Source organism: Corvus kubaryi, unplaced genomic scaffold (assembly GCF_017639235.1).
Source record: "Corvus kubaryi isolate FWS band 111438036 unplaced genomic scaffold, C.kubaryi_AGA036_p1.0 71, whole genome shotgun sequence".
Lineage (NCBI taxonomy): Eukaryota > Metazoa > Chordata > Aves > Passeriformes > Corvidae > Corvus > Corvus kubaryi.
The window spans coordinates 7,114,619-7,139,175 of record NW_024582059.1 but is presented as its reverse complement, the minus strand read 5'-3'; the positions used below and the strand labels follow the sequence as shown (position 1 = coordinate 7,139,175).

The 24,557-nt window shown below is 41.9% G+C and overlaps 1 long non-coding RNA gene across 8 annotated transcripts in view; it reads right to left on the bottom strand.

Moving 5' to 3' along the window:
- The window catches only part of LOC121674823, a 210,883-nt gene that overhangs the window by 163,943 nt on the left and 22,383 nt on the right, over positions 1 to 24,557 (bottom strand). For 6 of the 8 annotated variants that reach the window (XR_006019858.1, XR_006019864.1, XR_006019863.1 and 3 more), the window contains exons 2-4: positions 13,415 to 13,488; positions 11,466 to 11,576; positions 2,048 to 2,164 (exon numbers count right to left, since the gene is read on the bottom strand). This is a non-coding gene — a long non-coding RNA (uncharacterized LOC121674823). Of the gene's footprint in view, positions 1 to 2,047; positions 2,165 to 5,414; positions 11,426 to 11,465; positions 11,577 to 13,414; positions 13,489 to 24,557 lie in introns of those variants that run through there. The other 2 variants (XR_006019857.1, XR_006019860.1) reach the window with 2 other exon arrangements.

Here is a 24,557-nt window from a genome sequence, read left to right as displayed (position 1 = left end):
GTAAGGGGGGAGAGACAGAGATTTATCAAGGAGACAGTGACTCCAAAGTACTGTGACATTAAAAAGGAGCATTCTAAATTTTCAAGGACTTTTTGGATTAGTCCATGGAGAAATCAGGAAGTAGGACACACATGTTACACTGCAACCTTTCACAACACAACAGCCTAAAGGCAATGAGAAGATTTTCATACTGCTGAGGGTAAGTGGTTTGTGAATCCTACAGTAAAATATTCAGTGTCAGGAAAATTACCTCGATCTTTGCCCTCTGCATGATTCATATTCTTTCAAGTTAACACTGAAAACAAAACATATGAAAATGCAAGTATGATGAGTGTCTAGCTATAAACACAGGACTGTCTGGTCAAAAACAGATGTAATTTTTACTCCATTTACATTTGTCTTCCTGCATGCAATGTTACCACTGAGAATTAAATCCCCATCATGCTTCTGGATAGGTTTTCAGGCTAAATTCAGTTTATTGAGTATTCAAATGAATATGCAATGAACATGGGACTCACCCTAAAACTCTCATGAAAAACTATCTTTTAATCTTCACAGAATCACAGAATCAACTAGGTTGGAAAAGACCTTTGAGATTATCGAGGACAACCTATGACCTAACACCACCTTGTCTTAATTATTTAACTTTCAGGACTGAAAATTTAACCAGAAGAAAGATTTCTATTGATTTCACAAGCTAGGATGCTTTTTTTTAACATAATATCTTTAAAGACTTCCTGTGCCTGTAGCACAACCATGTAGGCAAAAATTTCCCAGTCAAGAGATATTTGCTAAGCACAGATACTGTAAATACCTGGTTGCACATTTATAAAGAACAGCACAGAAGAGAAGCGTGTGTTGCTTCAACACCCTAAGAAAGTCACTTTTTTGGAAACATCAACACTTCCTTCCAAAAAAAGAACAGTCCAAACCAAATTATAACTCCAGTCCATATGCTGATAAAGTTCCAGAACAAGCTGGTTTGTGTTGATGAGAAAAGGCCAAGGAAAGGCAAACAATAAGTCTGGCCCTCTCCACACTAAGTCCCTTTTATACTAGTTTGGCATTGTAAAAAAAAGCCTTTTCTGATGTGCAATTTATATTTTCAACCCTACAAAGACTTTTACCTTGCCAAAAGAGTACAAAGAAGGCCTGGCAAATGAAAACCAGCCCAGCACTGGTATATGAAGTATTAGTGTCTCCTCTCTTCCCAATCAATTGGGTAAGTTTACAATAATGTGTATTTTCACAACAAGAAGCCCACATACACCCTTATCTTTACAGAATTGTTTATGTTTCAATTATTTTGCCATATATCAGGGTGGGACTCAACATGCCACATGCAAACCAACTTTTCACCTTCAGTTACTGCAAAGGTGTGTTACAATACAGGCCTAGGCTTGGTATTACCCCTGAATCTCTGTGATCCATACATTAGAACTGCAATCCTAGTCTTGAGTGTCATCACTCTAAAATACTTCACAGCATAAAGTCCCTGCAGCTACCAAAAGCAGTCTGCATGTACCGAAGTCCCCACCTACAGCGTGTGAAGATGCTCAGTTTTGTTTAAATTTCGCAAGCATTTTCTCAGTCTTCCCAGGTCTGCAAGATCTGTAAACTCCTTAGTTCGGAAAATACAGAGTGCCTTGGGTCAGGTCATCTACCCAGCAAAATGCACTGTCCTCCTCAGTGGCAGGAGGGTCACTGCACATAGACCTGGACTGCTCCATCCACATCGGGGCTGCTCACAGCGCTGCCTTCTGCTCCACAGGCACAGCCACAGTGAGGTGGACAGGCTTTGCACATGTCTGGTAAGTCAACATTACGATGGGAAAAATTCACCCAATGCCAAGTGCTCCAGCATAACCACATAACACTTCATTTGTGTGCTAAAAACTCAACAGGGATTTAAATGAATTAGATCCTTGTGCACAAGAGAAAGTTAACCCTTGCTGAATAAACCTTCTTTATTAGTGTAGCAGAATTAGAAAGAACATACTACTTTAAAAATAGCTTAATTTGGATGCAGATTAAATGACTGACGTACCGTGTCTTCAAATATTCCTGTTTCATAATTGTTTCTTCTTTTTTGTTGTTGTTTTATGAGTGCAATGTTCCACCAGGGTCTTCTTTTCCCTCCGTCCAACAAAACCAAAGATATCTTCTAAAAACAGATGAAATAAATCAGAACACTCAAAGTCAAGGCTCTCTCTCTGGTTTGACTTAAAACAGAAAAAACATATTACAAAGTACAACAAAAGTTTGCCAAGTCTCTTCAGTGACCCAGAAACATTATGATGTACTGAATTTTGCAAGTTACTAAATCTGCCCACATATACAGCACCAAAACAAAATGTTGGGACTCTGTCACCAACAGGATTTTCTGTTCAAAATTAGATGCAGCAGCATAGTGACTCCCAAGGAAATCCCTTGCTGGCTAACTGGATGAAACCAAAAGGCACAGAATTTTCTGAAGGTATCAGCAGATGCACCTTCAGTGGAATATTTCTATCAGCCGTGCTGCAGAGTCATCCATTGTAACCACTCAAAGGCCCTCAAAAAGCCTCAGTTGAGACTGGAGGGCTAAAGCCAAATCTTCATCCCAGTGTCTGTGTCTGCCTCCTCTTGCCTGCGCACTCCTGTTGGTGTGTGAAAATACGGCACTGTTCCCAGCTCCCTTAGGGAGCAGCACAGGACAAAGACAAAACTTTGCATTCAGAAGTATCGTTCCTTTTTGCATTAGCACCAGGACCTGACCCAAAACCTTCTCAAGCTGGCTGTTGTCTGTCCATTTGCTCCCCTGGGCTTTCGACCAGCACAGGTTGCAGTGTGGTATAAAGCTGGGCACAACTATTTTCACACACAAATGCAATGGCAAGAGGGCACCAGGGCTGTGCCTATCAAAGCCATGGGGTCCTAAATATAAGAAGTGACTGAATTAGTGTACAGAAGGACAAGGCTGGAAAATTAAATTATATGTGCTACAGAAAATCTGTCTTTGTTTTTCAAGCTGGTATTGCTTTCATACTCAAGTGTTTTGTGTTTCCCTCACCAGTAAGCACCACCACTTGGGAAAGGCTGTGTCCTTGGGTGGACACATGATTCATGGTGTTGTTGCTGCAATTTCTATGTGCTTCCTGGAAAATTTCTGTCTTAATGGTACTTTTTTTCTTAAAGAAATGTACTTTTAAGTCAAACCGGGTTTTCAAATATCTCACCAAGTCAAGTCCAAGTGGGTGAAAGGCAGTATTATTTTCTCACTACAAATTTTCCAATCACACCTATTTTTATGTTACCAAGGGAAACCTCCATGATTTACTAACTACAAGCCCCTTAACAAACATGAATTCAAACAAGCACTTGTAGAGAACAAAAACAAATGCTTCACTCTGAAAGGTATGTTTTCCTTTTAAACACTTCTTTCGTTAGAATAGAAACATAAATTCAACTGATTTTCACTCTTTTTTTTTTTAACAAAATGTTACTCCCCCCACCTCCCATCCCAGATGTCTAGATGTTGACTCAGTGCAAAGAACTTGGGAGGCTAAGCAAACACAAGCCTAGTTTGACAATCCATTATAACTTGGCTAATGCTCCTCTGTCACCAATAATCAAGGCTCTGCTAACACTTTCATTTTTTTCCTTTTTTTTTTTTGCTGAGTACACTGCACTCTGCTCAGCTGAATCACCAGGATTTCTTCTCTGTCAAGAGAGCCCTTTATTTTAAAGCTTCTTAAGGGAAAAATATTTCTTTCTTCAGTGAAGCCCTTGAAGTGGTTTGCTTCTTGCAGGTGAACTAGCAGAGATGTTGGTCTGCAGAATAGTTTCAGGCATATCTTTCTGCTCCCCCCCTTTTCCAATGCAGCACTGTGCAGGGCAACAGTACCCAGCTGCAGCACTTAACCCTGTATTGCCCTGCCCCAGCACTATTTGATAGAAAATCCAAACCTGAGGCTTGACTTAACAGAAGTCCTGAGTCTGCCCCTTACAAAGTTCCTCAACCCTATTAGAAAACCTCCGAACAAAATAATCCCACTAATTTGGACTTCTTTATCAACTTCTTTGTGGGGACCAGAAATACCACTTTTAAAGGGGTATTGGGGCACAGTGCTAGCTTTTCGGCATAGTTTCTCCAAACACCCAAATTCAGGCTCTCCCAGGGGAAGTCTGGATGCACTGTGGCACAGTGAACCAACAGTCCATCCATGGGCACGCAAGCCTGTGTGGATCCCAATCCCAGTGCAGAAAATATAACTGCACCTTGGCCTGTTGGTACAGGTGTCTGCAAAGAGGCTTTGGCATGGCCCCAGGCTCTGCTCCTGCCCTGCCCCCGGGGAGGAAGGAGCAGTGGCTGTATGAAGAGCACCAGCACCTGTCTCGGCAAAGAAGCCTGAGGCCTGGCACACAAAGCACAAGCAATGCAGGAGGGATGTGTGTCCTGCTTCTGCCAGGCAATACATCTCTCCTGGCCAATCTCCAAAATGTGTCAGACTTGTGCATCTCTCAGTGAGCTGAACCACACGCTGGGCTGAGGTAAGCAAAGCTTGGCAAGTTTGCATTTCCCTGCAGAGCATCACTGCTGCAGGCAGGGGCACCTCTGGGCTGGAAAAAACATAACAAATGGGGATCTCCAAATTCTCCCAGTTGGGGTCTCTTGGATGAAGCAAAGCAGGACCAAAAAAATAAACTCATTTTACCCAGTCTCTGCAGGAATACAAACAGTTATGAGGATTTTGCCATCTGAAGTTTAATGTAGAAACAAGGCAAATATATTGAAAAGATCCTAAGGTAGTAAAACTTTATTTAAAAGAACAGTGACTTAGGAGCACTGAAAATTACTCCTGCCAAAGCCCACAGACCTGGGGTCCTAAATCACTTTGGTGCTCTCAAAGACTGGAAATTTCAGCATTTAAAAGTGATGTCTAAGGCTTTCATCCAGACAGCAAGCTTTAAAACTGTCATATTTACAAAAGCTTTGAAATCTCACTCCTGCCCCCCTGCCCCCCCCCGCGCCCCGGGAAAGAGAACCCCCCCACATGAAATCAGGTTAAGGCAGAAATGTCTCTAAAGCAAAACTTTAACTTCACTTCAGTGAAGCCTTTTCTCATGCCTTTCCTCACCGCCACCAAAAGAAGGCACACCCCTGTAGGGGACCCTCTGCAACATGAGGCTGTTTTGAGCAGGGGGTGATAGCACTGGAGTGGAGTCCATGGGATAGATGGTCACCTCCTGGAGAGCAGTGCCACTGGCAGGCACGTGGCAGGCAGAAGGCTGGGGACCACACTCTATGGGACTGTTGGCAGGACAGGATGATGCACTGTGGCCCCACGTGCTGCAGCATGCTCCTACCTGCTGGGATGAGCGTGGGGCAGCCAGCTCATCTCCCATCACAAATTAACAGAGAAAAGACCTACCTGCCAAGGCAAGGCTAGCATGCCTGCCCCACTTCTAATGCTGCAGAGGCCAGCTTTCGATGGCGGGAGCATCCTAAAGCATTTGCAGAGCCAAACAGTCAGTGAGCCAGAAGATGTGGAGAGAGCCAGCGGAGAGCACAGCGTCCAAATCAGCAAATCCCTTAAGCAGGTGTTTAAGAGCTTTACTAAATCAGGACCACGGGCCATCTTCACAAATGGCCCTCACCGATCCTGGGATACGTGCTAGTATTCCATGAAGGGACAAGGAGGCAGCTCAAACCCCTGCAAAAGCATACCATGGCAAGCAAAGAGAGCATGGGGACATGGGTAGAGTCTGCAGCCCTCTGTAGCAGAGATGATCTGCATCCAGAGGGATGCTCCTTGGAGCAGTTCACTTCTCTGGGCAGTCACATGGAGTTATTACCATACAACATCTTCCCTCTCTTTTTTCTTTTGCCATTTTTTTTCTCTAATGTTGTTTATTTCAAGTTCTCATCTCCAGTTGAAAGCCTTATCCTACATATGTTCTGCAGATTATTGGACACACCTCCCCCTCTAAGTGTTTCGACAACAATCGCTAGTTTTCTGTGCAGCAAGAAGGATTACAGCCCTGTGGCATCTTTCTGCATTCTTTAAAATCTTCTCTCCTCTCTGGGGAAGAATCTGCTTCTGATGTTAATATGGTACTACGTGTTTTTAAAGTGTTCTGACCCTGCCTGCTGTCACCACAACATGGTGGTAAATTAAGAGTTTAATTTGCACATGCAGATTAAGAAACACAGGGGACAGGGCATGGAAGGACAAGAACAACTCTAATATCTCTGCCTTGCTCATGTGCATTTCTGGTGACTGTAAACTGCTTCATCCTAGTGTTGATGAAGAAGAAGTAAGAAACTTGAAGATTTAATACATTCAATATTATTTTTACTCAGATATTATGGAAGGTGAGAATTTAAGAAAAACTCCCTGGCAACAAAGTTAACACAAATCCTTCTCACTTGCCTTAAGCTTTTCTTCTTTCTTAGTACTGCAAGAAGGCAGTAACGTGCTGCATTTGAAGTACGCCCTTAACCCCTCAACTGAGCTGAAGAGAGTTGGATAAACAATTATTCCAGCACCAGAATTACTCATCCCAGCAAGACGGATGGAAAACAGAGATGCAGGCTCTCCAGTGAAGGCACAAACACTCCAAAGGCACCCACCCAGAAGGAGACAATCTCATCCCTGCTGAAGGCATGATGGTCTTCAGCCCAACCAGCCATGGGGGAGCCGTTCAGGATGCAGGACATCCAGCCAGGTCCCACTCACCCTTGCCATATGGATAGCTGGCCTTACTGACCCTTGCAAAGTCACTGAGTCACTGTGGGGACGCTGCACCTCTCAGGCACCCCGTTTCTCAGACCCTTAGAGGGAAGAGACGAGGTCAGAAAATGTTATAAGGAAAAAGGTTGGAGCAGAGACCACTCAGATTTTGGCAAGACTGTTTAAATTGATTGAAGTGATAAAAATAGAATGCCCATATTTTGACTGTAACATATAGAAATTGTGGTAGGCATCAGGAACTTTTCAAAGAGTGCTAATTTATAGATGCTTTTCTAAGGAGGACAAGTATACTACTTTTCCTTTAAAGTGCAGCTGCAACAGCAAACCACACATACTGTAGATTTTATAACTTTGCTAATTTTCCCTAAGCCTTGGGAGATATTGGTGGTAAGTATAAACGTATTTTGTTTCAACCTAAGAAGAAAAAGAAAACTGAAAACAAAAGTACTTGTTTTCAGAGTACAGTTAACAGACAAACTGAAGAGATATCGACTCTGTTCCCCACAGACCAGCCAGTGATGCCAGGGAGACTGGTATGTACCACTTACTCTCAATTCAACTAAAGAAATTGGGGGGTTATTTTTATTGCTGTTGACGTTAGTGAGAAAACTGGGCACCCTAAGCATGCAGGAACAGAACGACAACCTAAAGGAAATGCTGTATGAATCAGTAACCCAACTGGCTGTGTGCAGAAAAATTGGAGCTGTGAGAAGAGAGACCCTGGCAGCATTGCACTGCATGAGGTACGTGCATGACGAGGAATCAGCTACCGAAGTAAGGAGGAGCGTTTAAGCGCTGAGACTGAAAGCCGCATCCTCTGTTAACATCACCATCCAAAGCGCTGACCAGCCATTCAATTTTATGCCAGCTCTTAAAGCTTTGATTGTTGCTTTTGTCTCATAGCAGAAGCAAACCTTGTTTTTCGTGGCATCATCAGTATAGCTCAGTAATGGGGTACCAGCCTACACTGAGTTCACCTTTCCATTTCAACAGTTATAGGGGAAAGCTTTTGATCTGAGTCAGAAAGAAGAGAGCTTAGACTGCAGGTTCGCCTGGCTTCCTATGCTGAAGGGGTGGAATTAACTTTCTCTATGACTAAAACATTTTCTGGGGACATAAAACTAAGATCTTCTGTCCAAACTCTAACCACAGTCCAAATGTGTAAATAAAACATTTCAGTCATGCCTTAATATGAGGGGGGCAGGCTGCACAGAAAGCTTATTTGCCTAAAACAGCCCAAAAATGGAACTGAAGAACTTTCTCTCTTCCCCATTCTATCGACTTTTGTCCTTGCTTTTAGATTTATGGGAAAAATTCACTGTCAAACCCTCAGAGACGTCCACAATGCTTCTCACGTTCCAAAATCACTGGGACAGCTCACATAATAAAATATTTGCTGGAAAGGGACCAAGGCATATTAAGTAGAGAGAGGCAGCCTTAACTCTCACTTTCCACAATTTCATGAGCCTGAGTCAGAACTGTAATTTTTTTTGAACTATATATGTACGTAACTTACAACATTTCTTCACCCTACCAACACCTTTTTATTTACTCCCATATGTTATCTCATATTATCTCATTAGTTAGGTTATTTTAGCTGCAGTTAGCATGAAGGTGATACTGCAAATTTGCTACCTAGTCATAAAACTGTGTATCCTTTTATTGTCATTGGGGTTTTCCAAAATATGCACTAATTCTACCATCTCAAGATATATTACACCAGCTGAAGAGTACATTATTAAGCATTTCATTACTGTAATAAAAATGAAAATGTATGAACAGAAAAATCACAGATTTTTTTGTATTCCGTTCTCATTATTCTAATTCTCATTTGCTTCTGATTCTATATATATCCTGATTAACGAATGCCACATGAGAGGCTTAAAACTAAATGGTCTGGAAATGGGAATAGAAGTTAAATAAGTTTATAATGGCACCCAGAGATCAGCCAAAATAAGTTTAAAACTGTTTCCCACCAAGCTATTAAAGTACAAGGCTAGCTACACTCACCAGCACAAAAGCAGTGATATCATCAGTTCACTAATATATCTTCCATTTTAAGACCACCATCAGTAAAGCAGAAGACTCAGCCTGTTGGGTTCATTCCATAAATAGTTATTAGCCACAGCACCGAGCAGAGTGATGAGAGAGTGTAAATGTCCAGCAATGAGTTTGTGTTGCAACGAAGGAGCAGCAACAGAAATTAAACCTGCTTTGTCCTTAAACTGAGAGATCATCCTCTGGCTCACAGGGAAAACCCAACCAAGTCTCTGTAGAGTTCTTGAGATTCTCCTGCTTTCCCTTTTGCCTTACTGGTCTGAGGCCAAGACTTTTCAGGTGACTTTGGCATAAAAATTCAGCATACTACATTTATATACTCATTTACTAAACTCACAGAAAAACAGTTTATCCCTTAAACCTTTACACATGAAAACTTTATATTTCAGAGTTAGTCAGCACTGCTCACGACTCGTGGTGGCTACTTCCTTTCTTAGACATCAAACATGAAAGGCTTCCTGAATTATATATTTCCTCCTCCTGAAATTAATTGCTGCTGTAGTACATGTGAAATAAGTTTCCTAACCTACAGCATTCATGTTACGTTCAAAAAAGACAAGTTGATGAAATGTCATTGGGTGAGATGGCAAGTAATGAATTTTCTCATTTTTTCCAGAGAGAACAAGAATCTCTGGGTGTCTCTGCCGAATTTTCAATCATGATTAACTTATTTAATTAAACAGGTGAAATAACACGCAAAAGTGAACCACATCAGTTCTTTTGATTCATTATAGGATGTACAAAAAAATCACATTTTGCCACAGATCTGTGAAAAATGACAGTGAGACTAAGTTGTAGTGACTGAACTCACCAAAGATCAAAGTAAAAACAAGAAGCAAGTATTTTGCAGTGTTAAAGTGTGGGTTTTTTCAAAATAATATGCAAAGACAGGTCAAATGTTACTGGTCTTAAAAAAAACCCGTGTATCCAATCTCGAAACTCACTTCTGCTGAGCAGCAGATAGGACAGGATCTTCAAGCTCACATCAGTCAACTTGAAGAGCTTATTTCAGCTCTAATGGACCTTTCCAAGTATGTACTCTGCACTGGAACATGTAGCAGCAAAATCATCCACAGCTCCACACAGCACTCCCACTTCCAAACAAGGAAATGAAAAGGACAAACAGCAGGGCTTATCTTCTCCTTTAACCAGAGATACATACCTTACAATTAGCATGCCTATGGTTCACAGAGGGGAAAAAGTAACAAAACACAACTAACACAATTCTTCTCCTAAAAGAGTGCTGCTCCAGCAGCACTGTGATCTCCAGGCCCCAGGAGGTCCACTGCCAGAAGCAGATCAAAATCTCATTCCTGTCACCGAGGCACAGTTTTGTGAAACCATGCATGCCAAAGCCTAAGAAATACTGTGCAAAAGTCAAACTGCATCTTTTCTGAGGAAGAGTTACTGGCACACTGAGTATTAACACATGGCAGTAACACAGAAACCTGTGCATGCTCCCTCTACACGGAAACAAAACCAGTACAGATGTTTGCTGTCAGTCCAAACCTGCACCCTTTTATGTACATCATCTTCAGCCATGCACAGAAAGTTCAACAACTATCCTTGAGTGAGGGAAAACCTACAGTTCACATGTATCCCTTCAACCAGCGAGAAACAGTGCTCTGCAGGGGTGAATGCACTAAGGACTCAGATGAATCAAAATCTGTATTTGACTTTCCTACAGAGATCGTGGGATCTTGACTACCCAATTCCTCCCTAATTTCTCAAAACAGAGGCTATGCATGCCAACTATACATAGAAATGTTTAAAGAGCTTAGTGTTCCAGCTATTTGTGTGTGGAAAGCAAATCTTAAATACTATTAATTCCATAACTCTGACCACACAAATCCATTAACACTGACTTTCATTAACACAGCATGGAATTATATTCAGTGTGAGGGTGTCATAGTCTCAAAAGAACCCTAAATTACTGTAACTTGTAAGTCAAGCCAAAAGAGAAGAATGTGTTGGTGATGCCTTCTAAATGATAATTCTTCAACACTTCTTATTAGGACTAATATTTGGCATCACTTGTCAGTTGTTTCAGAGTGCTACATTTCTCAAAATGAAACCTAGACCATAAAAGTCTGGTAAGGTGGAAGTTGTTGGTGTGAAGTAAATTGTATTGGCTGTCAGATTTATCTACTGTATCTTGCAATTTTTCAATTATGTATTTAACTCTCTACTCTCTCTTCTCTTATTCAATGAATAACCAAAAATTAAGATATTGCATAGTATTTTAATATCAGCTACCACATTAATTATGATTGCTCTTCTTCACAGACACAGACAATGCATATCTGAATGTTTCTTCAAGAGAAGATCAGCTGAAGAAATAACTCCTTTAGGAAGAAAGTGGATAATGCTCTATTTCATCTGCTTCTGAAACTCCAGCCACCTTCTTGCACAGCATGAGAAAATACATCTGAGAAAGCTTGCTGCAATATAAGAAATGAACGCTGGGAGTCTTGGAATTATTTAAAAGTGAAATAAAAATGTAGATATCAATTCCTCAAAGCCACAGGCTTCTGCTTAGGGCTGGTCAAAATGCCACTAAAATTAATATGAATTTAGTGCTTTGCTTTAATATCTGCCTTTCATAACCATTGTTCATGTAATATGAGCACAACCACATTAATTCAGTGGGATATACCCCATTTCTCTTACCAGTTCCAGGAAAGGATCAGAGATATTACATGATAAATATGATGCACTTAGCTGTGATTTTATTGTCCCTCTATTTCTGCTGCCCTGTGGAATGCGCAGAGAAGTTGGTTCCTGTGATGAGGAAAATAATCCAAAGTGAGTAGGGAATAGAAGGTAAACAACTAGTATTAAATTCAGTGTATGTTCACAGGGCTATGGTTTCTATCTGGTTCAGCAGACACCCTGTCATCAGTCTTCTTTTTCAGCAATCCAAACAGAGGACATCACCACTGATGTAACTGGGTATATGTCATATAATTGCTCTGGCACAGCATAGTCTATAGATTTAGTACATGACTCTGTACACATTACTGGGTTATTAAAAAGAAAGACATTAATCACTGTGACAGACACAAAACAGCACTATTCTCACTCTCTAAACTGAGACATCAAATAGATCCATTGATAATTAGGATGATGACAGCAAGAAATTAAATTTTAAAGACACTGTTTATTCCTCACTTCTAAAAATTGTTCCTTGCTATCCTACCCTATTCCTTCTCACAAATCTGGTAGTAAAATATTAGGCAGCTTCTTCTGTGATTCCGCTGAACAGTTTCTTGTTAACAGACACATAATAATGATGACAAACGAGAGAGAAGAAAGTGGTTATTAAGCCATTAGAAGCTGAATGCACACTGTTTGAGCACATCCAGCATTTATCTAGCTTTAACTTGCTTCTCTAAGCCAAGAAGAGAAAATGATACAGAGCAGAAAATGTAAATGATCAATGATGTAATAGTGACCTGTGTGATACCTTGGAAGGGCTTAAGCATACCTTCAGATTTTCTGAACAAAAAACCCCATTGTCCTCTCCTGACACATGAATGCCTGCTTACTTTCTTCACAGCTCTGCAGCACACATTAACCCTCTCTGTTATGTAACACTGCATACACACCCATGTCTCTGTCTGAAAGCATGCAGCAATATTTACCTGCATGTGGCTGTGCAGCCAGCAGGAGGATGGGACTGAATACTAAGTTCTGTTTTCTTAAACAACTTGTAAGAAATACCCAGCTGTACTACCACTGGATTCTTCCTAGTGTTTGTAGAGTGAAAAATGTAAAAAAGGCAAAAGGCAAGCACACTGTGCTTCCAGAGTGATTTTTCATAGGAACTTGACAAACTCTTGTGCAAAGGCACCTAGCAGTGGATTAAATTACTCTGGATGATTTCTCTTTGGCTTGCCAAAAGAGGAATGAATATGAGGAACCTGACACATACGTACCTAGAAGGAGCAGACACAAAGAGCAGGATGGAAGAGCTTTCTGGGAGATCTGCAAATCTGAAAAGAGCAGACATGAGCAAAGCTGGCGTCAAAAACAGATGGTACCAAGAAACAACAAGTGAATCCAGAGAAACAGTTGAAGTGAACCTCTTTCCAAAGATAACCCTTTGCTTGTCTCATTGAGTAGATTAATGAGCTGAGAGGTGGCAAGTATTATTTAAAAAAAAATATATCTTTATGGGGGAAATCTGGAATGCTAATTTTTTTGCTGTTTTCTGCACTTTGAGGTTTGTATGTTTGTTGAGTCATGCTTTGAAACAATCTTTTATCAAAAGTAGTTATGGTTGGGAGATTTTAGACAAAATATTTTGATAAAGTGCTTTGAATATATTCCAATAACCATTTCAAAACAAGTTATCACTGACATTTTCAGGAGGTGAAGTGTTGGAAAAGCCCAGCTTTTCCCACAAGTCTTGTTTTGCTCTGGAAGAAACCCATGCTAGAATGAAAACATATTTCTTATCAAACTTCAAAAAGCTCATCTGATAATTTGGGGAGTTCGCTATTATTGGAGATGGTGATTCATTCAGTAAAAAGAACAAACACTAAAACAGAAAAGGTATCCCACAGGGAAAATACTGCGTGAGTGGCAGAGATAATTTGCAGCAGTGACTTTCTTACCTTGGTTAAATGTTCACAGAAGGAAGTCTGAGCAGAAAAGTGACCTCTTCAGTCTTTTTGACCGAAGACAGCACCTGTTTAGAAATAAATGACTTGTTATCATACATAGTGTATTTTTTCTGAAGATATCTTTTCTTCATTTTTCTGGAGGTATCTTTTCATCATTTTTCTCATGTTGAAATTGGCCTTTTCAACCAGCCTACATTTTGCAACTTGGTTTTGCTTTCTTTCCGTGACTGTGTAAAAAAAAGAGTTACAATGTAGTTGAAACTATAATTTCATTGATGTTGTTTTTGTAAGTCAATGTGTATTAACTGCAGGCTGACAAAAAAGACATAACAGAACAAAAAGAATTTCTGCCTTCAGCTAACTTGATGTATAATTACAACAGTATAGTGAGAAAGAAATACTACAATGGAAGTGTTCAAATAGTCAAAACAACAATGCACAAATTCCTGCATGAAGACACCAAAACCCTTGACAGGTAATCTTGCAGTCAAGCTACAAGTACAGGGCAGATAAGTGAAAATATCCTCCACCAAGACATTAATAACAAGGTACATTCAGTTTTAAAAGACCCACAAGAAGAAAAATATGAGAAAAGTCTTAATGCTTCTCCTAGCAATGAAACAGCTACTAAAATGGAAAAATGAAAACTTAAAAAACAAATGGAGTGTAACTTTGATTAAGGATTTGTTTTTCAAAGGCATTCATCTATGTTATATGACTGGCAGACTTCAGTCCCTGTAGTGCAGCATGTTTAAATTCAAGATCAGATTTTAGGGAATACACAAAGTTTTGATTGGAAACTCCTTCAAACAATAACCAAAATAAAGACATTGACATAAGGAATTTGGTTGTGGTTTCACAGGCAGCCCAGACAGTCTAGAAGCTTGGTGACCCAAGCCAGGGCTGCTGCTCTTCTCCCTACCTAATTTTCCTGCTGCCGCCCCAGCCTCAGCCTTGCTGCCATCCCAGGCTTCCCCACAGCTCCTTCCCTCCATTACCTCCTCCTTCCACTGCCATGACCCACCAGAAAGCAGGAACCAACAAAAGAATTCTAATTTCCTTTTTATTTTTTTACTTTTTTTTACTTTTGGGCCACTTCAGTGAGCTAAATCAGATAACAGAGTGACCCAGCAAGTGCCAGAGGCAGCACAAGGAGAGCACTGGGAGCACATGGCATGAAGGAGCTGCTGTGGAAGGTGCTCCTGCTCCCTAGGTTGACACTGAGCTCCACCCACTGGAGTTAACAGCAAGGGTCCCACTGACTCCAACAGGTTCAATTGGTCCCACATTTGGTGGGACTCATATGTGAAGCCCACATTCACTCCACATGTGCCAGTGCACACTTATGTAGGTAACTGTACGCAGCAGCCAGGCTCCTCTTTGACGGTACACTGAATGCCTTCATCAGGGATCAGTGGAGCTTGTACCAAATTTGTCATAAGGAACAACCTATGGAAAGTCACAAGCCTCTTATCCTCTTCTTGCCTACAATGTTATTTACCTAGAAGACTGATCCTAAGAGTCTTTTGGCTCATTCCCCGGCTGCCCACACAGCCAGGCAAGGACTTTGAGATGCAGTAGGAGTTTGGTCTCTTTACTTTAGGCCAGAGCAGCCTCTCTGAAACAGAGACCATCCTTCATTTCATGGAGAATTTCAAGCTGCAAGAAGTTAATTACAGACAAGGTAAGAATGAGCAGTTGTGGCAGCAGTCAAACCCTGAGCTGCACTCAGGATTTATAAACAGGTCCTGCACTCAATTAATGCTCTCGCCTTTACCATGCAGAAGTTTGCTCAAGTGAAGAAAGAGGCTGGGTAATACAATGCTGCACACTGCAGCACTTTATTACTTTTTTTCACACTGAACTGAGGACCTCATTAGTTATGTTAATTTAGAACTAATAACACATTTGTCATAACGGCTGTTTCTTTCCAGAATGTTTTACATAAAATTCACAAGTTTGATGTTGCAGTATGCCAAAAAGTGAGAAATGCTTTCCCTGCTCTTGACAAACCTTTTTCTAATTAGGTTGGCCATTTTTCTGCCTAGATGCTGAACTGGAAAGATTTTTTTTTTGTTAGAATAAAAGATACCAGAAGTACCCATTCTTCTGGGTTTGAAAGTGCTTATTAGCACATTTGTTCTAATCACTGATAAGATGTCCCATAGTTATTCGTAAAGCTGAGGATACTAAACAATATACAAATGTGCCAGTTGGTTTAAATAATCAAGAGGCTGGTGAACGGGAAACTACCGAAACAGTGATGTATATTGATTGCATTAGTAATTACATAGTATAAACCTCAAAGTCAAGGCCTCTTTCCCTTATTTTGCTTTGTGCAGTATTTATACCACCAAGACAGCAACCATCAAACCCAGCTTCCATTCCTGCTTGCTCTTTCAAAGATTTATCGAGGATTTTCTGCTTCTAAGAAAATGCCACCTGTGGCAGCCCTTCCGCCCAAGGCTTCACAGCTCCCTGCACTCAGAGAGGGCAAAGGTATGATGACAAACACATAGCACATGCCTAGCCCAAAGCTTCTATGCAACCTCAAGTGCTAATCACAGTAGTCAACTCTAATAAGAGATTCGTCCAAAGACTTCCAGTAAAGTGCTGGTGTTATTACAGGAAGAGGACCCACTGCTGTTGATCACTCAACACTTGATGAATATTAACATAAACTGTGCATACACACCCCCACAAGCCCCTCTTTGCATATGACTACGAAAAGTCTAGAGAGGATGAAGTGCCTCAGGTACAGAAAGAGCCTGGCTGAGCCAAGAAGAGGATCCACACGCTAGCTGCCATTTGATCGCTCAGCGTCCCAAGCCCCTTTTCTAACATCCCACTGGCCAGTGTTATCTGAGTAAATCTAGGGTGAAAGCAGCAGGCATGGCTCCCACACCTGACACAAATTTACAGCTGAATAGGTAAAAAGAACACAACAAAATAAAAAATTTTGCTTGCAAACTTTCAAAAACTGAGTTAAAGGCTCTTTGAGAAAGAGAAAGGAGGCACAAACACCCACCATGATGACTGCGGCCAGGGAAAACAAAGAAGCATGGAGACAAGTCTCTGTGTTCTGCCTAGGTGTCCTAACATGGCTGGCTTAACATAAAGTGCGAAAGCCTTTCTTCATGCATGGGCTGCAGCCCAGAACTGTCTCCCCACGTTTATGCATATTTTTCCAGCTGAATGCCCTAGACACTCAGTATTGAGTCACACACACTTAACTCCATCCACCTGCAATGGGATTTACTTTATGTGGCATGACACAGCTTCAGAAGAAGGGTGCTACAAGTCATGCTCTCCACGCCGTGCCCCAGCACACCCTTTCCCCTGTGGCTGCAGCTTAGTTCAGTTTTGAGGCACACTGGTTTCCTTTCCGAAAGCAAAATCCTCCTGTGAACATACAGTATGATGGGCATGCTTAAAAACACCTCCTAGACTGACAGTCCCAGGGAAAAACAACATGTCTGGATATCGTATGGGACGAGGCATAAGAGATGCTAAACTGTTCCCTCAGCAGTGCATGGCAGAAGAGCTTCATGGCCTGAGCTGCAGTCCAGCTCCAAGAGCCACAGAGGTGCAGAAACCTGAGCAGGCATCTCAAGTCCCCAACTCTGGCCTCAAGCAAAGACATTAGGTTCTGGACCTTTAAAAGCAGTGTTTTGGAACATAAATATTCAGATAGGGGGTTTTTATCAAGATATAAATTTTTCTTAGAGTGGTTACTTTGTTCTTTTATTATCTGTACATGAACTATGCAGGGCATTTGTTTAGGATCTGTAAAAATCTGTTTCCCATAAGCAGCTTGGCATTCTGTCTTTACTAACTACAACATTCATTGAGAATGAAAACATTGTACTATCAAACTTTGAGAGAAAACATTGTACTATCAAAAAGAATCATTATTACTTTAACTTTATCACACTGGGTGATTACAACTGAGATAATTAGAGGCTAATTCAAGAGGAACTGAAGGGGAAGTGTAAGCAGAGCTAGAAGTTAATCAGAAAGTGCCTGTATTTGAATCAGGAGTGCACAGAGTTTGATTTCTAGCAGATTTTTGCAACTTGAACAGGCATAAGAAGGAAAAACAACATAGAAGAATAAGGGGGAGAGAGGAGTGGTGAATGCAGCCTGGAGAAGAGCATGTTTGACCTGCTGGGCAGAAGAGACCTTCTGCAGGCATGAGCCTCCTGGCTCAGACAGCGTGCTGCCCTCTCCCTCCAAAAAACCCAGCGTGAGTTCAGCCCCAGGACAAGCAGACCCTGAGTAACTCCACACAGAGTGTGTTGAAACAGGCTTTGCCCACCAGTGCTTCAAGGTGGGAGCAAGTGGCAGAGGTCTTTAGGAGGAGCTGGAGGAGAGACCCTGCCCTTGGCTGTGGGGATGAGTTGGAGTGAAGCAGTAAGGCAGGCAGATCATAATCTTGCTAGTGGGAAAGTTTTTTAAAAATAATAACTTAAAAAATTATTTTTAAAAATTAAGAAAAAAGTACAAGGAGAAGAAAAAAGAAAAATACAGCTCTGACCTTGATATTAGGGGAAGATAATAACTCTAGGGCACAGATGGGGTCATCCAAATGAGAGCAATACCTGTTGGAGGGCAGGTTAGATACCCAAGCTCTTTCCAGAACACATCACAGGAGGGCGTGGGAGCAACCTTTTTCAAGCTCCCTCACCATGTATGTCCAGAGAGCATGCTGCCTTGTCTAGATTCTGAAGCAAACCCTCACCACCACCTCTCCAGGGAGAAAGAGGGACACATCAGCCCATGCCACATGAGTCAAGCTGTGCTGCCTCCAGCATCCTTGGCAGCTCAAGCCTCTCCTCATAGATGTAGCTCTTGGCATAACCCACCACAAATATCCTGCTACGGCAGCTCCTGTGCCACCACTCGTAATTGTTACTGCGCCAGCATGAGATACAGCAGGGACTAATTCCTGGAATTCTTGCTTGCTATTGAACAGACCCCTTAGAAACTCTTATTGCTGACCTTTGCAGAGGAGTCCCCCTACTTCTGCAGGGACTCTCTGAACCTGTGCAGGAGAGGAGGGCTCTGAAGGCACAGATGGCACAGCAGAAAGCATCACAAGTTGAGCTGGGTTTCACAGCGAACAGGGGATGCAGGACCATTTTCTCTGCCTCACTGTGTATTAGCAAATGCTTGGTAGTATATTTTTTTCCACCACGGCCCTCTCAGAAAATCTTAATGGATTGTTTGCTTTGCCAGAATACCATAAAACAGGTCAGCGTGTGAAATAAGCCATCACCAATAAAAACACTCTTATGAGAGGATAATGGAAATTTATGGTAGGGCTTTGGCTTGTATGGCAGTGCAGCTAAGAGAAGAATTAAAATGGAAAAAACAGTGCTTGGTACTCCGAACGAGTGATTAAGGCACTTCTTGACCCCGGTCACTTCCCCAGATAGTATTTCAGAAGGGGTTGAGTCTAGCAGCATTGGTGCCTCAGTTAAGGGAGGGTGACCCTTGCCTGCTGTCCATCATCCCAGACTCCACCCCAGGAACAGCATTCCCATCTTGTATTGGCATCTTGTATACCATCAGGTATTCTCCCAGTTACTGACCAAAGCTAATTGAAAGACAGAACATCCTTGTTTCCATTGCAAGGAGATTCACAAATAGACTTAAACAGGGGGGGAATCAGGGACTCATTGCTTATAGACCCAAGCCCCAGTAGTCTCCTTTCTCCAGAACAAGAGCCTTCCCATGCATATCTGCTGTGACAGACCTGTGACATGGGATTTTGCCAACTGCTTGACATTGCCTAAAAGACAAAAAGAGCAAGGGCATGGACTGACACACAAGCACTAGATACACTAATGTCTGGCAACTAACCCAGCTCCATTTTCCTGCTTCCTGTTTAATAGGCCCTTTAGGGAAGTTTACTGCTGATCTATGCTAGAAAATTACTCATATAATTGAAACATCAGTGTAATACTGTTTCCCCAGTATAACTTTTTCTTTGCAAATTTCTGGATGCAATTATCCCTTGTGACTAACAAAAACAATGGCTTAATCACAAATATACGGTTAGAAATGTCATTTTATGATTAAATATAAAATGCTTGTTGTCTCAGCATTTCACGTCAAATGGACTATCCTTCCTGGGAGCATCCAAAGGAACTTGAGGAGTAGAAACAGGGTAGGAATGACAGGAGCTAATTATCCTTTCCTCGGGAATTTTGATGAATAAGCATTTCAAATCTGACCTTCATGACAGTCCTCAGATGCTTCTGAGAGTTTCAGAATCATCTGAAGGTACCTTCAAACCCACCAGAAATTCAGAACATGAGCCTCCGCCTGATACAGGTCTAGTGGCACCTCAGCCCCACTGCCATCCTTGCTCCCCATCCCCTCTCCACATGAGCAGGAGCTGGGCTACAGAATAACCAAGGCAGCTGCTTGGCTGTCCTCTGGGGAATGGCAGTTCACAGAAAAACTATTCTGTAAAGGTTTGATTGGACTATTTTCATTTTGCAATTTTTTTATGAAACCCACTTGATTTTATAGATCTCTCTGTACGTATACCAAAATTTTTACATACACAGAAATGTAAAGGCAATGAGGAAAAGGAGAGTGAATACTGAGTTTTGAATCCCTATAAAATCCCCAAATTGCTCATTTTTAAACCCTTGTATCATACTAAAATGAATAAAAATGCTTTACAGTCACACTAGCTGAGAAATAAGAGTTACTTGCAAAACATGAGACTCAATACTTTTCAAAACTCTGCACAAGTTCACCAAAAAACAACCATAACGTGCTAAGAATTTCTTTTCAACTAGTGCTCAAACAATCTCAGGAAGTGGCCTAAAAATTGAAAGGTCTGGTACTCAGCTGTTAGCACCAAGCATCAGAGTCCTGAGCTCATAAAATGAACAAATCCTGCTGTTCCCGTCTACATGAAAGAGCATTCAATACGAGTAACATAATATTGTGCATATTCACTGAAATGGAAGAGAATTCCCACATTACATCATCAAAATGTTTATTTTTATTAATTTAGAGATTTTAAATATAATTCACAAATATTAAGATACCAAAAAAAAATTTAAAAACTGCTACACCTCTAAATAAAAATAGCTGTTTTGAATCCTCTGTGAGATCACCAGGACCTACACATCTGAAGTGATGTTCTTTCCTTGCAACAAGCCAAGGCAGAACTAGACTACATGGGAACCACCAGAAAACTTGGATCCCAGTTCTCATGTCCACTCAAAAGTGGCTCCTGTGTTTGCAAGAGGGCAAAGCTGTCTCCTAGCTCTGAACACCACAGAGGAAGCCCAGACACACCCTGAAACTTTACAGCAGATGCCTTCCTTTAAAATACCATGCAGCACATTCACTTTGGGTTTTGAATTATTTACTACCAATACAGCTTAGTTGTACTAAAGTTGAAATGAACATACTACAAGTATTGAAGCAATTTTGGTCTTTCATTAGTCTTCAGACAACATCACTGTAAGCATTGGCACCAGCTTCAGTATAAGCAGAATGCATATTTCTATATGTACTCTAAATTAAATATGTATGAAAGCCTGAGAACCACAATGACAATTACTGCACCTTGGAACGAGACTTGGAATATTTCGTCTGGCAGAGTTCAAAAGACTTTTCAGCTGGGAGCAGCTGTAGCTTGGTTAACACAAGAATGGATTGATTGCAATTCATAACTTGGAATATGGATTAATGCAATATTCATGGAAAACTGTGTGTGCAGAGCTCCATATGGCTGGTGAAGCTCTGAAAGCATTTTGCTTCAGGGAAAAATCATGTCACCAGAATGCATTTGCCTTTACTGTGTCCAAGTTAGGAAGGAAGGAAGCTATTTTCCTTGCTTAGCTGGAATGCAGATTGTAGAGTCTAAAACTCCCTTCACCCCTACCCAAGGAAGCTGGAAGAGACCTCTGTTCCTAAACCAGGAGGCTGGGTTTGACTGCCTCCTTATTTGCGCCCTGCAGACCACAAGATGCATTAGCTCTATCTAGAACATCCTAACAAATCCTCTACGGTGACTCTCAAGATCAGACTCTGCCAATAAAGACAACAATCAGGACCTATTCACAGTCCAGGTGGACTCTTGACAGTAAAAAGGCCACCACAGACCAAGCACACCTGTCTGCTTTGTACAGTATAAATAAACACTTTGGCTACTGAATAAGACACTGCAGCACTCACCGTTTTCTATCAAAGACTGAGGAGAGCATTACAACCTTCCTTATGCTGTGTACCAGGGAAAAGCCAGCCAAACTCCCACAATTACTTGTTTGGCATCTGCTTTCTTGTTCTGGTGCTATTGAAGATCATAAAGTCAAGACTGAACAACGTATCTGGCAGGTCTCAGCTGGGGAGTCAAAACAGGAGGACAAAAAAAGATGTGGTGTCAAATTGTTCTCCTAGCTGGGTCCCCATCCTTCACATGGCTTTGTTTCAAAGCACTTCAGGAAAATATTTTTTAAAAAGTAGGAATTGTCTTAGATCACAGAATGGTTGCTGTTGGAAGAGACCTCTGGAGGTCACCTTGTCCAACCCCACTGCTCAAATAGGGCCACCTGGAGCTGATTGCCCATGGCCATGTCCAGTATGTTTTGAATACCTCTAAGGATAGAGACTTCACAGCCTCTCTGGGCAAACTCTGCCAGTGCTCATTCATTCTCACAATAGAAGAGTTCCTTTTTATGTTCAGACAGCATCTCCTGTGTTTCAGTTTGTGACCATTGCCTCTAGTCCTGTCACTCAGCACCACTGGAAAAAGCCTGTCTCTGTGTTCTACGGACTTTCCCTTCAGTATTGATCTCTTCTCCAGGCTGAAGAATGGTAGCTCTTTCAGCCATTTCTCACAGGAGGAGAGTTCCAGTTCTTTCATCATCTTCATGATCCTTTGCTGGACTCTCTTCGGTGTATCCATGTCTCTTTTGGACAAGGGAGCCCAGAGCTGGACACAGCACTCATGGTGAGCCCTAAGCAGTGTTGAGTAGAGAAGGATCACCCCTTTGACCTGCTGGCAATACCTCTCCCAATGCAGCCTGGAGTACATTTCGTTGTCTTTGCCACAAGCACACATTGACAGCTCCCCAGGCCTTTCTCTCCCAAGCTGCTTTCCACCAGGGCAGCCCACAGCATGTACCAGTTCCCAGGGGGTTTCCTCCCCAGGGCAGGTAGTTGCACTTCCCCTGGCTGAACTTCGTGAGGTTCCTGGGTAAAAGATTCTGTGCAAAGATGCTGCTGTTGGAAGGAGTAACCCTCTCTTACTTTGCAGATTTGGGTCACTCTGGTTGGCTTCATGCACAGGAATTGTTCTTCTTCCAGTAGGCTGAAATACTGCAGCTGCACTAATACACAAGGCACGCATTTTACATTTGAAGTAAATAATATTCTACTGAAAAGGAATATACTTCTGCAGGATGACCTTGCAAAAAAAATCAGAGGGGAATTCCTTAAACTTATATGTTTACATACAGGTAAAACAGGCCAGGATGCTGAAGCATGATGCAGGTTATCCCCCTTGTCTTGGGGTGACTTTATGATGTGTATCCGATATCGCTGCCCTATGCCTAGGAATTAATTTTGTGCCTTTCTATGCCTTTAAACTGAGCCTGAGGGGGGGGTGGGGGGGAAGAAAAACTGAGCAAAACTTCTTCAAAGCAGTTTGCAGCTTGTTCAAGGTCACACAGAGACAGAGATGGCTCTCTGCATTCAGCTGCGGCAGGAGAGCGAGAGCAGAGGGAAGCACCAGGCTTGCTTTCTTTCCAGCCAGCTTTCCAACAGTTTTTCAGCTCCTTTTCCTCCGGAGAGTTGAACCTTTGTTTTCCTGGGACTTTGTTTTTTCTTTTCCCTTTTCTCTGCTGGACTGTTTCAATGTCAGAATACATCGGGAGGAATTTCCACCGAGGCCTTGGCCCTGGAGGTGGGCCCACCACCCCGTCCCAGCTCCAGGGAGGGGGAGAGAGATCTACGGAAGGACTCTGAAATTTCCCCAGGTTTTCTCTCTACAGTGAGAGGTTTTATTATTTAGCATCATTATCCCTTTTCCTGTGTGTTTGTTCAATAAATAGTTTTTATCTCTTTCACTTTCCTTCGAGGAAAAAGGTTTTTTTCCCGAACCTGGTGGGGGAGGGGTGGTTATAGCCTGCCTTCTCTCAGAGGATGTATTTCTAAATTTGGCCAAACCAGCACACCCCTCACCCTGTAGAGATCACAATTAGAAATGTCTTTGGGAGGTAATGCTTGAGCAGACAGACCACCTCCTGCTGCTCAGCAGGGGATGCTGCTCTGCAGCACCTGCAGCTCACTCCATGCTGGCACATGCACAAACCAGGAATCTCAGCCCTTCCAAGAGACATCCACCTGCAAAGCAAAATAAGAGGAAAGTCAGGGAGACACCCAATGCACTTTCCAGGCATGTATTTGTGGGGAGATAGTTTAGAAAACTACAGCCTATTTGAAAATGTGGCCTAGGTCCCATATATTCATTTCTGTGAGAAGCATTGTGCTGAACACACTTTCAAAGACTTATTATAGACATTATACTTCCCAGTGGGCAATCCCTTTTAATGACTTGACTTCCCTTTGCACTACTGAGACTTGTTTTTTCCCTAGACTGGTTTCACAGGACACATGGTACACTTTTACATCTTTCCCTGGTGTAATTTAATCTCTTCCTACTTTTCTGTACTATCTGATGAAGTGGTAGCACACTAGGAGAACCCACTGGTTCAGCAAGGGCTGTGATCTAACTTATAAATTTCCAGCAAAACCACAGTGTAGCTCAGGGAAACAGGGGTGTGCTTAAAGCAACTTGTGCAACTTGCTAGAAATCACACTAGCTATTACAAGGAGGAAGGTGAAATTACTGCATGCTGTTATCTGACTTCTGAGAATTTGGAGGAGCATTGCCCATAGTGAAACAAAATGAGTGAAAAAATCCCACAGTTTGCGCCTTCAGAGGGTCAGCAACCCAGTTCTAGGTGTTCAGTGCTGAAGGCTGATGCTTTCTTGAAGTTCTTTTCCAGAGTCTAAAAGTGGTTTGGGGGAAAATAAATCTCAAATTCCGCGACTCCTGTTTCATGTCAGGGTTTACAAGCTGTACATTTGCAGCCTCCTC